Below are 14,863 nucleotides of genomic sequence, written 5' to 3' on the forward strand. Positions count from 1 at the left end.
CTAATACGCGTATATATAACATACTTTCAATGAAATATTCATGTGCTGGGGCCTGAACAATGCTCTCATGTCTAATATCCATACGCGTTCGCCACACACTGTGCATGCACAGAAGCATTAACAGATCGACAGGCACTCCCTCAGGTTCCGCGCATGGCAGGAAGCGTATTCCAAAAGCACATAACGGCAATTCCTTTTTAAGGCTACGTTTTAGAATATACCACAAAAACACTGCGTCATGACAGTCCAAAAAGATATGCTCAATCGTCTCCGGTTTTTTGCATATAAAGCAATTCACAGACCATGGTACAAAAATGCCTTTGCTTTGCAGCCACGGTTTCACTGGGAGAGTGCCTGTATGTAGTTGAAAAATGAAAAATTTTTCTGTGCACAGAGTGATCCTCCTGATTGGCTAAGGGCTTTGGACAAAGTGACCAGCCTACATCGTTCTTATCACACCACACTCATCCGGCATTGACTAGTTGTTTTTATGGTCATGTAATACTCACATTGTATTTTCTTTTGCCAAGCCGGTAATAAAAAAAGAAGGCCCCGTAGCCTCATGGACAAGGCATCGGTATTCTAAACCGAGGATTGCGGGTTCGAGTCCCGCAGGGGTTGCACAAATTTTGTGCTTCTTGTTATTTTTTCTTTAATCATCATCTACGCCAGTTAAAATTTTCAGTTAAGCAAAGCACGAATAGAGCACATGCCGTCTCTTACTTTTGCTACAGCTGATATGTTGATGAAGCCTTGTACATGGCTTCTTCGGTTCTTATCTGTTCTTTGTGCAGGAGGTCTCAGATTCTAAAGCTTATTGTTGTACACAACTTTTTTTCATCTGCGTCGCCATTCATATTGTTGAGAGAGTTAAAGTCTACAGCATTCGTATTTTAATGAGACAACGCAGTCAATGATTGAACTGTCTCGTAAAGAAAGTTTAATGTAGCTCGCATTCGGGGAGCTAGCTTTGTTCACCTTAAATATAAATGACAATTCCCGCTTCTTCGAAGCTCAGAACCAGTCATCTTTTTCGCTGATTCTTGTCCTTGTTGTCATTGACCTGAGTTTTTGTAGCTAATAACCAAAGTTGACGATTGGCGATGAATCTCGTGTTTAATTTGGGTGTATAGACTAGGGAAATAATAATTTGAACACTGACGCTTTAGAAATTACATTTCTCTGAAAGCGAAAACGATATTGCGTAACATAACGCAGGCATAGCTTTTCGTTTGCTTTTTGTCTGGGAAAATGTTCCATGGTGCACCCCGAAAATAAACGAGATCAGACCAGTCGGCCACGCGCTGTGGAAGTTATTTACACAGAAAAACCCCTCAAATTCACCTGAGTGTATACTTAGGCTGCGGACGAATGCGCTGTTCGGAAATACTTTTTTGTTAGTCTTTTGTAGTTTTTTTACATTACACAGCTTTAGTATAGCGTAACGCAGCAAACGCAAAGAGTTCACGCTAGCGTTAGCGTTGCGTGAACCACACTGCGCATGCGCTGTACGTAAACGCTGCTGGAGCTCTTAGGTACGTACGCTATTTTCAGGATTTAGCGGTGAACGCTAACGCACGCAAAGGGAGCCTTACGTACGGCAACGTGGCGGTGCCAGTCGAAGTGAGAGCGGCCCGCTTCGGATCTATCGAGTCGTCGGCCTGCACTGTTCGGCTCATTCATTCCCAACTAATTCTCGTGTTCGCTTTAGATTTGTGCGAAGATGATTCGACAGCGGCGTACAGGTGACAAATGGACGCTGTTTACGATAAACGCTCTCGTTTACCGACGCAGTAGGCTAAAGGGTAGGTTTGCTCATGTTGCTTATGTTTGCTGTATCCGCCTCGAGATGGCGCCCAATTATATTGCGTTCGTTCGCTAGTTGTAAAGCCGCATGTAAGGCCGATGCATGTCACATTTTCCGCGGCAAAACAAAGTAGTGTGGTCGGTGCAGTGGTCACAATGCGTGCGCGCTTTACTAACGACGACGACATGAACCTCCAGAACGAGGTTTTCGCCTTGAACCCATTCGGACAGACGTCAAGATGGGCGTCTGTTGCAAAAAAAGTGCAAAGACGTGGGAAATCCACTATCCGGAAGCGAAATTGCGGGCGAAACGTCCCCACCGGCAGACACCTCGATATTGAGCAGGCCGCCTCTTGAGAACACGTACAACCTGCGCGGTCGTTCTCGTTCCCGAAGCATGAGGGCGTCTATGTCATCCCAACTTAGAAAGTACAGGCAATATGGGTCCCACAGAACACTCGATCGCGGCATGCTAACAATAATCGGTGTGTTTCGCGACTCTCTACAAAACAACACTGAAACCAAACACCTACATGCGTAATTAACGCAGCGACTGTGGCTTTGGACAAGCTTGACTTAGGGACACACTTGCGGATTCGGCATTGGATAAGCTCGACATTTCTTGTGGATTCGACTTGCCAGTATTTCGTGTTTTCACATCTAGATGCCGTATATGTTTGCGTTAACGTTAACGCTTTTCTCTGTTCCGCTATTCTAAAACACTACCTTGTGCCGCGCAGTGCAGCCTTTCTTTGCGTTTGCGTTGCCTCGCACGCTAACGCTAACGCAAGCGTTTTACGCTGTACTAAAACTGTCTATTCTTTTTCCCCGGCATGTCGGCATGTTTAGGTGGCTCTTCAAACAATATATTCAACTGAAGCCTTCGAAACGCATTAAGGTACGCTATAGTATCAAAAGCAGGTTTCTGATTGTGACATTATGGATGTCGACTAATTTGCCAGCTGTTCTTGTCGTTGACACGAGTGTGTCTTCCTGGTGCATTCGAAGAAAAAGCATGTTTTTTGCGACGTCATGGCGATCGCGTTTTCTTAGCCTGTGTTATAGTTCCGTGCACTTAACAACGGTAGCGCCCGAAAACGAAATCGATGAAGTGATTGGTAACAATTTGACTGCTCGAGATACTTCAGAGCGTTGACGATCTTGAAATACAATTGCTATAGAAGTGTCTTTCTGCATATTTCTGTTAGCAGAATTTGTCACAAAAATAAGAACATTCCTGCACAGTGAGAAACATTTATTTCCGTTAGCTCGAGGCATCTTACTCCTAGGGTGAAGTGCCTAGTTCAGCGCCCCATTGGGTCACCCTGCTCCTGCTGGATAACTCGTCGCTGCTTCTGCGCCTCTGACGTGGCCAACGCAGCCTAAAAGGAGGAATGTGAAATTAGAGGGGGGGAGGGGAGTTATGCGGATGGTGTGGGCATTCACAGGATAAAAGATACACTGCGGGTTTGCAGCACCAAAGCGACTATATGAAAAAATAAATTGTCTAGTCTAGAAGATTGGAAGGGCAAACGGGTAGCGTAATCAGTTAGTTTGTACCCGTCGCTGAGCGTATGTGCTTAGAGCATATGCGCTTTGAGCTCATCGGCCCTTGCAGTGCTTCGGGAAACATTGACGACGCCTGGAGGATTGTTACTCTAGCCACTGCCATACTCCGTCACATTGTAAAAGTTCCAATTTTCTTTTCTATCAGGCGCACAGACTATCTAGCTCGTTTGTAGGAGGTGTTACGTTTCGCCTACGACGCGCGGTAAAGCCGGCGCGGATGCAACGGACGCCGGGGCTTCGTTCAAAGCGGCAGACATTTTGGCCCGTTCGGCGCCGCCGATACGCCTCCCCGCCAAGCGCGTCCAGGCATGTTCCAATGCCACATGTCTTCCTGTGCGTGTGTGTGTGTATGTGCATGTTGGTGCCCACGCTTGTCGAAGCGCGGCAGCCTGGGAGAGGAACTCCCAACAACTGTGAAGCCAGGGGGTCTGACAGGCGCCGACACGACGTATGCGCCAGCTTCTCTTCCCATTGTGCCCGAACGGCGCCGGCACGATGGCTGCGCCACCTTATCCCATTGTGGCCGAGCGGCACAGTCACGTGCTCGTCTATAGAGGGGTTCCTTCTTGCCCTCAACTGCGAGAGTATAAAAGCAGCTGCCCCCGGACGCCAAGGAGAGGCTCCGATTTCTTCTGTTGAGTAACGTGCACTCCCGTCTCTCTACTTCGGTCGACCTGACCGCCAACTCTTTGCGATGTTAGAATAAACAAGTTGTTTTGTTGTTACCAGTCGACTCATGCTTTGCCGGGACCTTCGGATGCTTCCAGTTGTGCCCCAGGCCGCCAGGCCAACGCTACCCTTGGGGCTTGCGACCCAGGTGCAACAACGGGCGTCAGCGCCGAGTTCCCAACAACTCGTGCCAGCGGTGCGATTACAACAACTGGTGGCAGCGGTGGGATCGCGACAACGGAGGCCAGCAGCGAAGATATGCAGTCGACTGTATGCTGAGCAGCTCAACGACGATCCGGGAGCAGTGCAACGAGCCCTGTGTGATGACTGGTTGCCTGCAGCGGAACGACTGCGCGGAATTCTTGGCTGCGAGGTTTGGTGAGTGCGGGACGTTCTTCTTCTGAGCTTTGCCAGGCTTTTGTTAGTGTCAGAAACTGAGCTGGTAATTGTGGTTGTCGTTGCTGCCGGGTTAGTTTGCGGCAAGACAATAGTAGGCAGTAGAGAAAGCAGCATTCAGAGCAGCCATGGATTTGAAGTCGTTGCGCAAACCGAAATTGTTGGAGCTTGCAAGAGAGTTGGGTCTGGATGTCTCGGACAAACTCAGAAAACCAGAACTGCTAAAGGCTATTCTTGAGTTAGAGGCTGAGGATGACGAGCTGTCGGAATGCCTTGAGACTATTGAGGAGAGGTCAAAAAGACAGGAGCGCGAACTTAAAGAGCAAAAAGAGAAACAGGAGCGCGAACTTAAAGAACAGAAAGAGAAAGAAGAGCGTGAACGTAAAGAAGAGAAAGAAAAAGAAGAGCGTCAACACGCTTTGGAAATGAAGCGTCTCGAGGTAGAGATGGAACGCGCTCGTAATGGAAGTCAGGCACACGGTGCAGGAGAACGCGTATTGTTCAAAATGACTGACCTGATGCGGCCGTTTAAGCTTGGAGAGGACATTGGTTTGTTCCTGGTTAACTTTGAGCGAAAGTGCGAGAAGCAGGGGTTATCTCGGGAAACGTGGCCACAGCGCTTGCTCACTTTGTTACCCGGCGAGGCGGCCGACGTAGTCGCTCGCTTGGATAGAGAGGAGGCAGAGGATTTCGACAAAGTGAAATCGAGTCTGCTAAAAAAGTACAGGCTGTCAGCGGAGGCGTTCCGTCGGAAGTTTCGGGAAGATGAGAAAGGCAGAAGTGAGTCATACACAGAGTTTGCGTACAGGCTTATGTCAAACATGCAGGAGTGGCTCAAAGAAGAGAAAGCGTTTGGTGACCACGAGAAAGTTCTGCAGTTTTTCGGGCTAGAACAGTTTTATAGTCGGTTACCTGAGAACGCGTGGTACTGGGTCTTGGATAGGCCAGACGTTTGTACGGTGGCTAAAGCCGCTGAGCTAGCCGAAGAGTTTGTGACGCGTCGGGCTCGCGGAGCTAAGGACGGTCAGAAGGGTGAATTTGGCTCGAAGTTTGAGAGGCCGAAGTTCACGCCCATGAGATTAAAGGGGGACACACGTAGTGCGGATGCGAGTGAAAGCAGTCCGACAAAACGTAAGGAGACGGCGGCAGCCGAAGCCAAACGCAGAAAGCGGTTCGAGATGAGGCAAGCGCGCTTGTGTTATACGTGCCAGAAGCCGGGTCACTTTTCGGCGCAGTGTCCGGAAACAAAACCAAAAGTTGTGTTTTTGTCAATATGCAGCACTGACGAGAACATGAAGCTTCTCGAGCCTTACATGCGAGACCTCTTCGTGAACGGGAAAGAGTGCCGAGTGCTTCGCGATTCCGCAGCTACGATGGATGTAGTTCACCCCTCCTACGTAGAACCCGATATGTTCACAGGCGAGTGCGCACGGATCAAGCAAGCCGTGGAAGCTCATAGCGTGTGTCTGCCCGTAGCGAAAGTGCTTATTGAAGGACCATTCGGAGCGCTTGAGACGGAGGCCGCAGTGTCATCTATGCTGCCCCCCCAGTACCCGTACCTATTTTCGAACAGGTCCGATCACCTCCTGCGCGAGAAGGGGCTTTTGTTTGGTGAGGCTAGCGTTCAGGCCTTAACCAGATCGAAGGTTCGGGAGCTCGCTGCAAAGGCGGTAGTTGCGGCGCCGACGTTGTCAAACAATGAAAAAGGGTCAGAGGCGCAGCAAGCTGATATTCAGAGCACGCCTGAACTGAATAAAATTGAGTCTGTAACGTTAAAGGCACCAGATACTGGAGAGGAAAATCCCGATACGGGAAAGTTAGAAGAGCTATCTGCAGATTTGCTCATCGCGCCTACGTCAGACGGACTTAATAGGTTGCTAAAAGTCAGCCGGTCGGCTTTGATAGCCGAGCAAAAGAAGGATGGCAGCCTAGAAAACGTGCGCTGCATTGTCAAGGAAGGTATCGCCAAGAAAAATGCACGTTTTGTGGAAAGAGGTGGAGTCCTGTACCGGAAGTATCTAGACCGCAGGGGAGTGGAGTTCGATCAGCTGATCGTGCCTCAGTGCTACCGTCAGGACCTATTGCGCTGGTCGCACGGGGGTTCGTGGTCCGGACACCTAGGAGTTAAGAAAACTAAGGACCGTCTCTTGCAAGAGTACTATTGGCCAGGGTGTTTTCGGGACGCAGACCATTTCGTGAGGACATGTGACACCTGTCAGCGGGTGGGCAAACCAGGGGACAAATCGAGGGCGCCGTTGAAGTTGGTACCTATCATTACGGAGCCTTTTAGACGGCTCGTTATTGATACAGTGGGACCTCTGCCGGTAACAGCCACGAGGTACAGACACATTTTGACTGTGATCTGCCCAGCGACAAAGTTCCCTGAAGCAGTGCCGCTTAAAGAACTCAGCTCAGTTGAGATAGTCAATGCACTACTGTCCATATTTGCGCGAGTTGGTTTTCCTGCGGAAATCCAATCAGATCAGGGCACAGTGTTTACTAGCGCTTTGACGACAACTTTTCTCGAAAGGTGTGGGGTAAAGCTGTTACACAGCTCAGTGTACCACCCACAATCGAATTCCGTTGAGAAGCTCCACTCCGTCATGAAGCGCGTGTTGAGAGCATTATGTTTTGAACATCAAACTGACTGGGAGCTGTGTCTGCCTGGGGTGATGTTTGCATTACGGACCGCGCCGCATGCGGCTACGGGGTTTTCGCCAGCTGAGCTGGTGTTCTGGTGTTCAGCTGGTGTTCGCCAGCTGATACTGGGATTCCAGTCGTTAGTCGACTGGAATCCCAGTATCTATAAATAAAATTGTCTGAAAAAATAAATAAGACTCAGATCAAAAAGAAATAGAAACCTTATCGACTCTCGTCTATAGACAGACTCTAGACTTTGTATCAACAAAAGAACAAATCTATAGAAAGGCAAAGTCGTCTATAAGAAGTCTGTAGATTTCTATAGATAGTATCAACTTTCTTAAGGTATGGTAGTAACGGGCGTAATCCTATTTTACAGCACGCCGGCGCCTTTAATAGTACTGCAACAACATTGAAATCAGTTGGTAGGCTGCTTCTCTTATACGAAAGGCTGGGGACATCCCTCCACACGTCGAAAGCTGCCGTCTGCGTGGCAGCTTGCGAAACAGTAATCTTTACGCGGAAACGTATGTGGGGAGCTCTACGTGCTTGGTATTGTTGTCAGGAGTGCCTTATAGTCAATTAAGTGGTTCGGATGATGTTTGTATACTTGTTCTTTATTGAAACGTGCGCTGTTCGGTATGTCGTGTGCTTGATTCCAAAGAATGCATGTACGGTTCCTTTTACTTAGCTGACTAATTAAATATTCTACCTTAAGGGGGCACGAAGCACTGCTCCTGGCCCTACACCGCCGCCGCGATCGGCCAACATTTTTGCTGCCGGATGCGGGCGCAGAAAATGCAGTCGAAATAGAGGCGACCAGATTCGCTGTAATTATGTACGACGATTACGATATTCTCGAATGCGAAATTTGAGTTCAGCTGTAAACGAGTTTTCGATTCGCGATATGCTCAGACAAAGAACTTGCAACCGAAATCACCTCACCAAGTGACAGTGGGTCCGCGCCGTCAGCGCCTTCGCAGACGGAGGGGCAGTATGGGAACGCTGCCATGACGAGCCGCATCGGAATGAGCTGCGGAAGAAGACGACGACGACGACGAAGGAGGCAGCAGTGGCACAAGCGCGTTCACGCGGTTGGGCCGACGGTCGCCGACTCCCTGGCCAGGATTGGCCAACTAAGAGCTGCAGTCTCAGCCTGAGAAGAAGAAGAAGCCGTGTGGAACGGCTGTGCTCTAAAATGTTCTCTGCTGGAAACAGCGTATCGGCCCCAGGCCGAGGATCGTCGACCCCGTTTTTGAACGAAGATGCAAGCTACAATGTTGTCCTCCCGCGTCTACCAACCGGTAACGATGTTTTGAATTCTTTTTTCCTTCATGCGGACTTGAGTGGCAGACCATACCGTGCTCCCGACTTCCGAGACGCTCTTCTTGAGGTAGTGAATACTTCAGATATTGTAGGCGTCGGACAGTATCAAATGAGCCATGTATGGATGGTTACTTGCGCTAGTAGTGCGGCAAAACAGACTCTCGTCGCCTGTGGTGAGCTCCGTGTCAAAGGGCTGAAGTGCATGGTGATAGATCCGGAGACTAAAAACATCAAGCTTAAATTCCTATGGCTTCCACCTCACCTTGAACCACGACGCGTTGAAGAGGCGTTCCAGGCCTATGGTCAGGTGAAGTCGGTGGAGAGAGAAGCATGGAGATGCACTGGCATGGAAAAGTGGGTGACAACAAACCGGGAGGTTTCCTTGGTGCTCAAGGACACTATCACCGTAACTTCAATACCGCACATTATGTCCATTTATGGACACCAGTGCCTCGTACTTATCCCCGGTAGGCCTCCTCTGTGCCTTCGGTGCAAGCGCGTGGGACACGTTCGACGACAATGCAGAACACCGAGATGGTTACAGTGCCATCGATTTGGTCACTCAGCGGACGCCTGCGTGTCCACCTACGCCCATAAGCTTCGTTCTGGGCAATATAGCGCAGACGAGCCACAACTGGACCACCTCATGGATTCTACAGAGGTAGTAGATGCCACTGGAGAAACTACAGGTGGCATTAGGGACGAGGACCAAGAGTCCTTGAAGCCAATGCCAACCAGTCATAACAGCTCAAGTAATACTAGCGAAGCTTCCGGCGAGGATGACTCAGTTTGCCTACCTGGCCTAGCAAGCCTTAAAGAAAAGCCCCCTGATGACAACGAAGAAGAGGAAGAGGCGATGGACATCAGTAAGGCCAGGAAACGTCCGGCACCATGCAACGACGAAGCAACAGAATGTGCACTACAGGCGCCTGAGAAAGTATCTCCTAGTGCTCAGTAAACTCCCTCTCCTGGTGATAATGTGCCCCACCGGTTATATCAGCGTAGTCAGGAGAGTGGCACAAAGAAGTCCAAAGGGAGCAAGACCACAGATTTACCTGTGGCCAAGGGCAATGAAATACAAAAGCTTTAGGTGAGCAAAATGGCTACCGCCTTCACCCTCCCCTTATGTGTAGCGACACTCAACGTACGTGGGCTGAGGAATATAAGTCGTCAGCAGCAGTTACTACACGTGCTTAGGCAGCATGAAGTTGATGTTGGTGCAGTGCAAGAGACAAAGATATCGTCTGCTGGTGATGTCAACCTTGCGCTGCAAACTTTTCAACCTGATTACGAGGTGTGTATTAGCAAAGCATGTGGTGCTTCCGCTGATGCTTTTTGTTAGTCAGAAAGCAGTTAAATCATTCTTCATTGTCGCTGCGTGTTGATGGGGAAGGCCGCCTTATATGCTGTGACCTCTCTTTTCATTCCCGTAATTGGCGATTTATTTGCGTTTATGCTCCCTCAAAAGTGAGTGACAGGAAGGCTTTCTTCCTCTCACTTGCTCCGCTCCTAGATACTGACAGAGATTTGGTACTGTTGGGAGATTTCAACTGTGTTTGTCATTCCAGAGACCACTCATACCTAACTAATCGTTATGATGCAAGTGCTGCTTTCCTGCATCAGTTAACGGAAGATCACAATCTAATAGACGTGGGCGCCTACACACCACCTTGGGTGCGGTTCACGCACTTTCAAGGCGTCTCCCATGCTCGACTCGATCGTGTGTATGTTTCGACGAGTCTCTGGTCTAACATTCACAACTACGCCGTGAAGCCTGTATTTTTCACAGACCACTGTTTAGTAGCTGTTTCATGGGGTCCCCGAAAATTCCGCAGGTTTGCTCCAAACTGGGAACTGTGGAAACTTAATACACAACTTTTGCGAGAGGAAAGTTTTGTAAACAAAGTGAAAGAATTATGGCTAGAAATATCACAATGTCAACAGCTTCCTTTGTTTGCTCGATGGGAAATGTTCAAAAATAGAATAAAAAATGCGGCGATTGCCATCTCATGTGAGCTGTCTCAAAGAAAAAAAGCTGAAAAGCATTACCTTCATGATCTACTTCACAAGCTGCACGCTTTCGAAAGCCAGGAACCAGGGTTGTATAGCGATGAAATAAACACAGTTCGCGCACAAATACAGAAATACGAGACGGAAGTGTACAAAGGAGCGATGGTTCGTTCACGCACAACTCGCTTCACAGAGGAACAGCCCACAAAAAGGGCTCTCGGTGATGAGAAGCGATACGCGCTTTCCAAGCAAATATTAGAAATTGAGTCTGGTGGGTCTATATACGCAGACACGTCCCAAATAATAAGCCTATTTGAAGCTCACTATAAAGATCTTTTCGCTGCAGTTAAGCCTCAGAATGGTTACGAAGAAAACGCTGATCAGTTTATTTCGCTTATGCCACACTTAGAAGAAGATGATCGACTCAGCGTTGATGGGCCAATAACCCGAGAAGAAATTAATTTTGCCGTCGAAACGCTTCAGAAGAACAAGACGCCTGGTCCTGATGGCCTTAGTGCTGAATTTTATATAAAATTTCAGGAATTCCTGTGTCCGTTTCTGCAGCAGCTTTTCGAGGCCGCCTATCAATATGGTGAGCTTCCTCCATCTTTCTATCAGGGCCACACAACCTTAATACCAAAAAGCACTGATGATGAAACAATAAAGAGAGTAAACGGAGATAGGCCGATATCATTATGTAACGTGGATTACAAAATATTTGCAAAAATACTGACAAATAGATTGCAGACAGTCATTACTAAATTAGTAGGTGATCATCAAACATGCGGAATTCGAGGCCGCTCTATACAGACAAATGTTCATATCGCACGTTCAGTCCTTGAGTGCATAGAGGGTAGTACGGATCAAGTAGCTCTTCTCCAGATTGACCTCGCCAAAGCCTTTGATAAGGTTCAACACAAATTTTTATTCCAACTACTGCGACATCTTCGGTTAGGGGATGTATTATACAATGGTATAACACTTTGTTATAAACACTGCACTACAAAGTTAATTGTGGACCGTACCCTCTCAGATATAATACAAGTACAGTCATCCGTTCGTCAAGGTTGTCCGCTCTCGCCTTTACTCTTCACCATATACTTAGAACCGCTTTGCTTAAGCGTGCTTTGCGACTCGAGCATTAAAGGATATATGTATGCCGATGAGGAAATTAAAGTGCTAGCTTATGCAGATGACATTGCCTTCTTTTGCGTCGATAAGCCAAGCATTACCAAGGCAATTAACGCTACCCTGCGTTTCTGTGAGACTGCAGGAGCTACTGTAGATTTTGATAAAGGTAGAGGCTTCTGGCTAGGCATGTGGGCGCTCACTCGCTCTGCATTCGCGAATATTCATTGGAATCAGTCTCCGTTGCGATATCTTGGAGTACCTCTCGATAACTTCCGTAATAGTGGACCCCATTGGGCGTCCACGATAACCACTATCCGTCGAAAGGTGACAACCTGGCAAGGACGTGATCTCTCCATTTTTGCGAGAGCTAAGGCATGCAATACATTTCTCGCTTCTAAGCTTCTTTATGTTCTGCAGGTCTTGCACTGCTCACGCGTCCATGTCCAGGCATTTCATAGAATATTTGCATGTTTTATTTGGCATTCATCATGGGAAGCCATGAGAAGCGACAACCTTTTTCTCCCGCTTGAAAAGGGAGGCCTGGGTCTTGTGCATTTGTTTGTGCGACAATTGGTCATGCGCTTATTTTACCTTAAAAATGTCCGTCATCCATTCCTTCTCGCAGTTAATCGAGCACGTCTTGCGTCACACGTCCCTTTTCTTTTTGTCACGACAAACTTTGCTCAAGAACTACCGTTATGGGGCTTCTTAAAGGAACTTGTCGACACTATTTTATTCTTAAAAGCCAGATTCAACCTTGAATATTTGTTTACCGTTAATCGCACGTCGCTAAATGTAGCACTTATAGATAACCTTTTCCCTGAACCTCTGTACCGAAAGCCGTATCTGTCTCTATTTGGTCAAGATGTTCTTTGCCGTGTCCATAGAATGTGCATTGCGCCAGCAGCGAAAACGTTTTTCTTTAGGCTGCACACCTCCACACTGCCAGTTAAAACGTGGCTTCAGGAAAAAGGACTGTATGTACCCTGGAATACAAATTGTAGGCTTTGCAATCAACCCGAGACAATAGAACATTGCTTTATACTTTGTCGTGACGCATTTCTTTTTTAGGACATTTTACGAAGAACTATCAAAAAAGACTTTCCTCTCACATGTTATGGTATCCGGTTCCTTCCTTTCAAAAAGACAGCCAGTAATACACCATATGATTTGTTTATGTGATTAGGACTTTATTCATTATGGAGAAGTCGAATGATCGACAGACATGCCGAGCCACCTCGCTCGACAAGGTCGACAATGGATTTCGCGTCTGGACGCTTGTGTTTGTTTACCAGAATTTTGAACTGTCATTGGACTGTATACTTTCTGTGAATTTGTTTCTCTTGTATGATCATATGTAATGTAACTGCATCGGTTTGACAGTAACGATAATTCCATGTAATAAAGAAAAAAAAGAGCCCCCGTAGCCCAATGGACAAGACATCGGTATTCTAAACCGAGGATTGCGGGTTCGAGTCCCGCCGAGGTTGCACTTATTTTGCGTTCGGGCTTCTCGTTTTTTTTATCTTTAATCGTCATCTGCGCCACTTAAAATTTTCAGTGAAGCAAAGCACGAGTGGAGCACATGCCGTCTCTTAGTTTTGCTACAGTCGAAATGTTGATGAAGCCTTGTACATGGCTTCTTCGATTCTTATCTGTTCTTTGTTCAGGAAGTCACAGATTCTAAAGCTTATTTTTGTACACAATTTTATCATCTGCGTCGCCATGTATATTGTTGAGAGGGGTAAAGTAAGCAGCATTCGCATTTTTATGAGACAACACAGTCAATGATTGAACTGTCTCGTAAAGAAACTTCTATGTAGTTCGCCTTCGGGGAGCCAGTTTTGACCTCAAACATAGATGACGATTCCCGCTTCTTGCAATCTCAGAACCACTCCTCCTGTTCGCCGATTCTTGTTGTTGTCGTCGTTGACCTGAGTTTTTGTAGCCCATATCCAAAGCTGACGATTGGCGATGTGAGAGAGAGAGAAGTTTAATGATACGAAATGCTGAGAGGTCGGCCTGAGGTATATTCCTCTAGCCAGCTACTCGGCATTGGGGGAAGGGGAAGAGGGAAAGAAAGAGCGAAGAAAGAGGTGCATGGGTGACGATGACGATAGAAGGAAGATGTAGAACATATGGCAAGCAATTTGGCATGCTCAAAGTCTGCAATCCAGGCGCGTAATTTTTAAAAAGTTCAGTAATGCCTGGATGGCTGTATTTGGGTGTATAAACACTACGGAAATAATGATTTGAACATCGCAACTTTAGAAATTACATTTCTATGAAAGCAAAAAGAGAGCTGCGAAACACAACGCAGGCATAGCTTTTTTCATTTTCTTTTTTTCTGAATACATGTTCGATGTGCACCCCGAAAAGAATCGATATGAGGCCTGTCGAAAACGCGCTGTGGAAGTTATTTGCAAAGAAAAAGCCCTGAAATTCACCTCACTATATACTTAGGCTGCAGAAGAATGCGCTGTTCGTAAATACATCTTTGTTAGCCTTTTGTAGTTTTTTGACATTCTTTTTCCCCGGCATTTCGGCGTGTTTAAGCAACTCTTCAAACAATATATTCACCGGCGGTGGACTAGTCGCAATACTAGACGGTGATTACCCACACTGGCTGCTCAACACCAATAGTCCTCTGAATGGCTGCTCAGTATCAATGTAAATCTTGATGCATTTTCATTGTTACGTACATCAACTATGACGCTCAAATCAACAGTCCTGATTGATCGCTTCCCGTAAAACATTCCCGATAGTGGAAGCGAGAAAGAGAGCGCGTTATCAAATAATGTAAACGACAAATCTACGCTATGGTCGAGTCACCTACACTACATGCAGCCGGTTCACTCTACGAAACGCGCTCACCTAATCATGAGCTATTGACGGAAAACATCCTTGCTGAAACTTAACGTTGAGTGTAGTTGTCGTGTAGTTGACGTGTGACAGACACCAAGGTACGGGGAGACACCGCACACCGCAGAAACAAGCGTTACGTGCCTGGCGCTGCCGTTGAGAATTGAAAATGACGTGGAAACATGGCGCGCCGCCGTTGCGTGGCACTAAAATCTCGCAAGCTGCCACCCAGGGTGACGAGGGTGCGAGTGCCATTTTCCGAAATGTCCGAGTGCCCTTTTCCTTTTCATTACAGGGGCTCTCTCTCTCTCTGCGCGCCATGAGCGCGAAATGGGTTGCTTTTCTTTTCCATTTTTTCTGTTTATTTTTCATGGATAAAGGAAAGGCATTGCTGCGTTGTATTACAAACGCTGTGGGCTATCGTATGGAAATGAAACGCACACTTTGATGAGTT

General features: G+C 47.3%; 1 pseudogene; it reads right to left on the reverse strand.

The window, feature by feature from the left end:
• Positions 1-3,110: 3,110 nt before the first annotated feature.
• Positions 3,111-14,863, reverse strand: part of LOC142566651 (uncharacterized) — a 55,346-nt pseudogene continuing 43,593 nt past the window's right edge.

This window comes from Dermacentor variabilis, unplaced genomic scaffold (assembly GCF_050947875.1).
Source record: "Dermacentor variabilis isolate Ectoservices unplaced genomic scaffold, ASM5094787v1 scaffold_13, whole genome shotgun sequence".
Taxonomy (NCBI): domain Eukaryota; kingdom Metazoa; phylum Arthropoda; class Arachnida; order Ixodida; family Ixodidae; genus Dermacentor; species Dermacentor variabilis.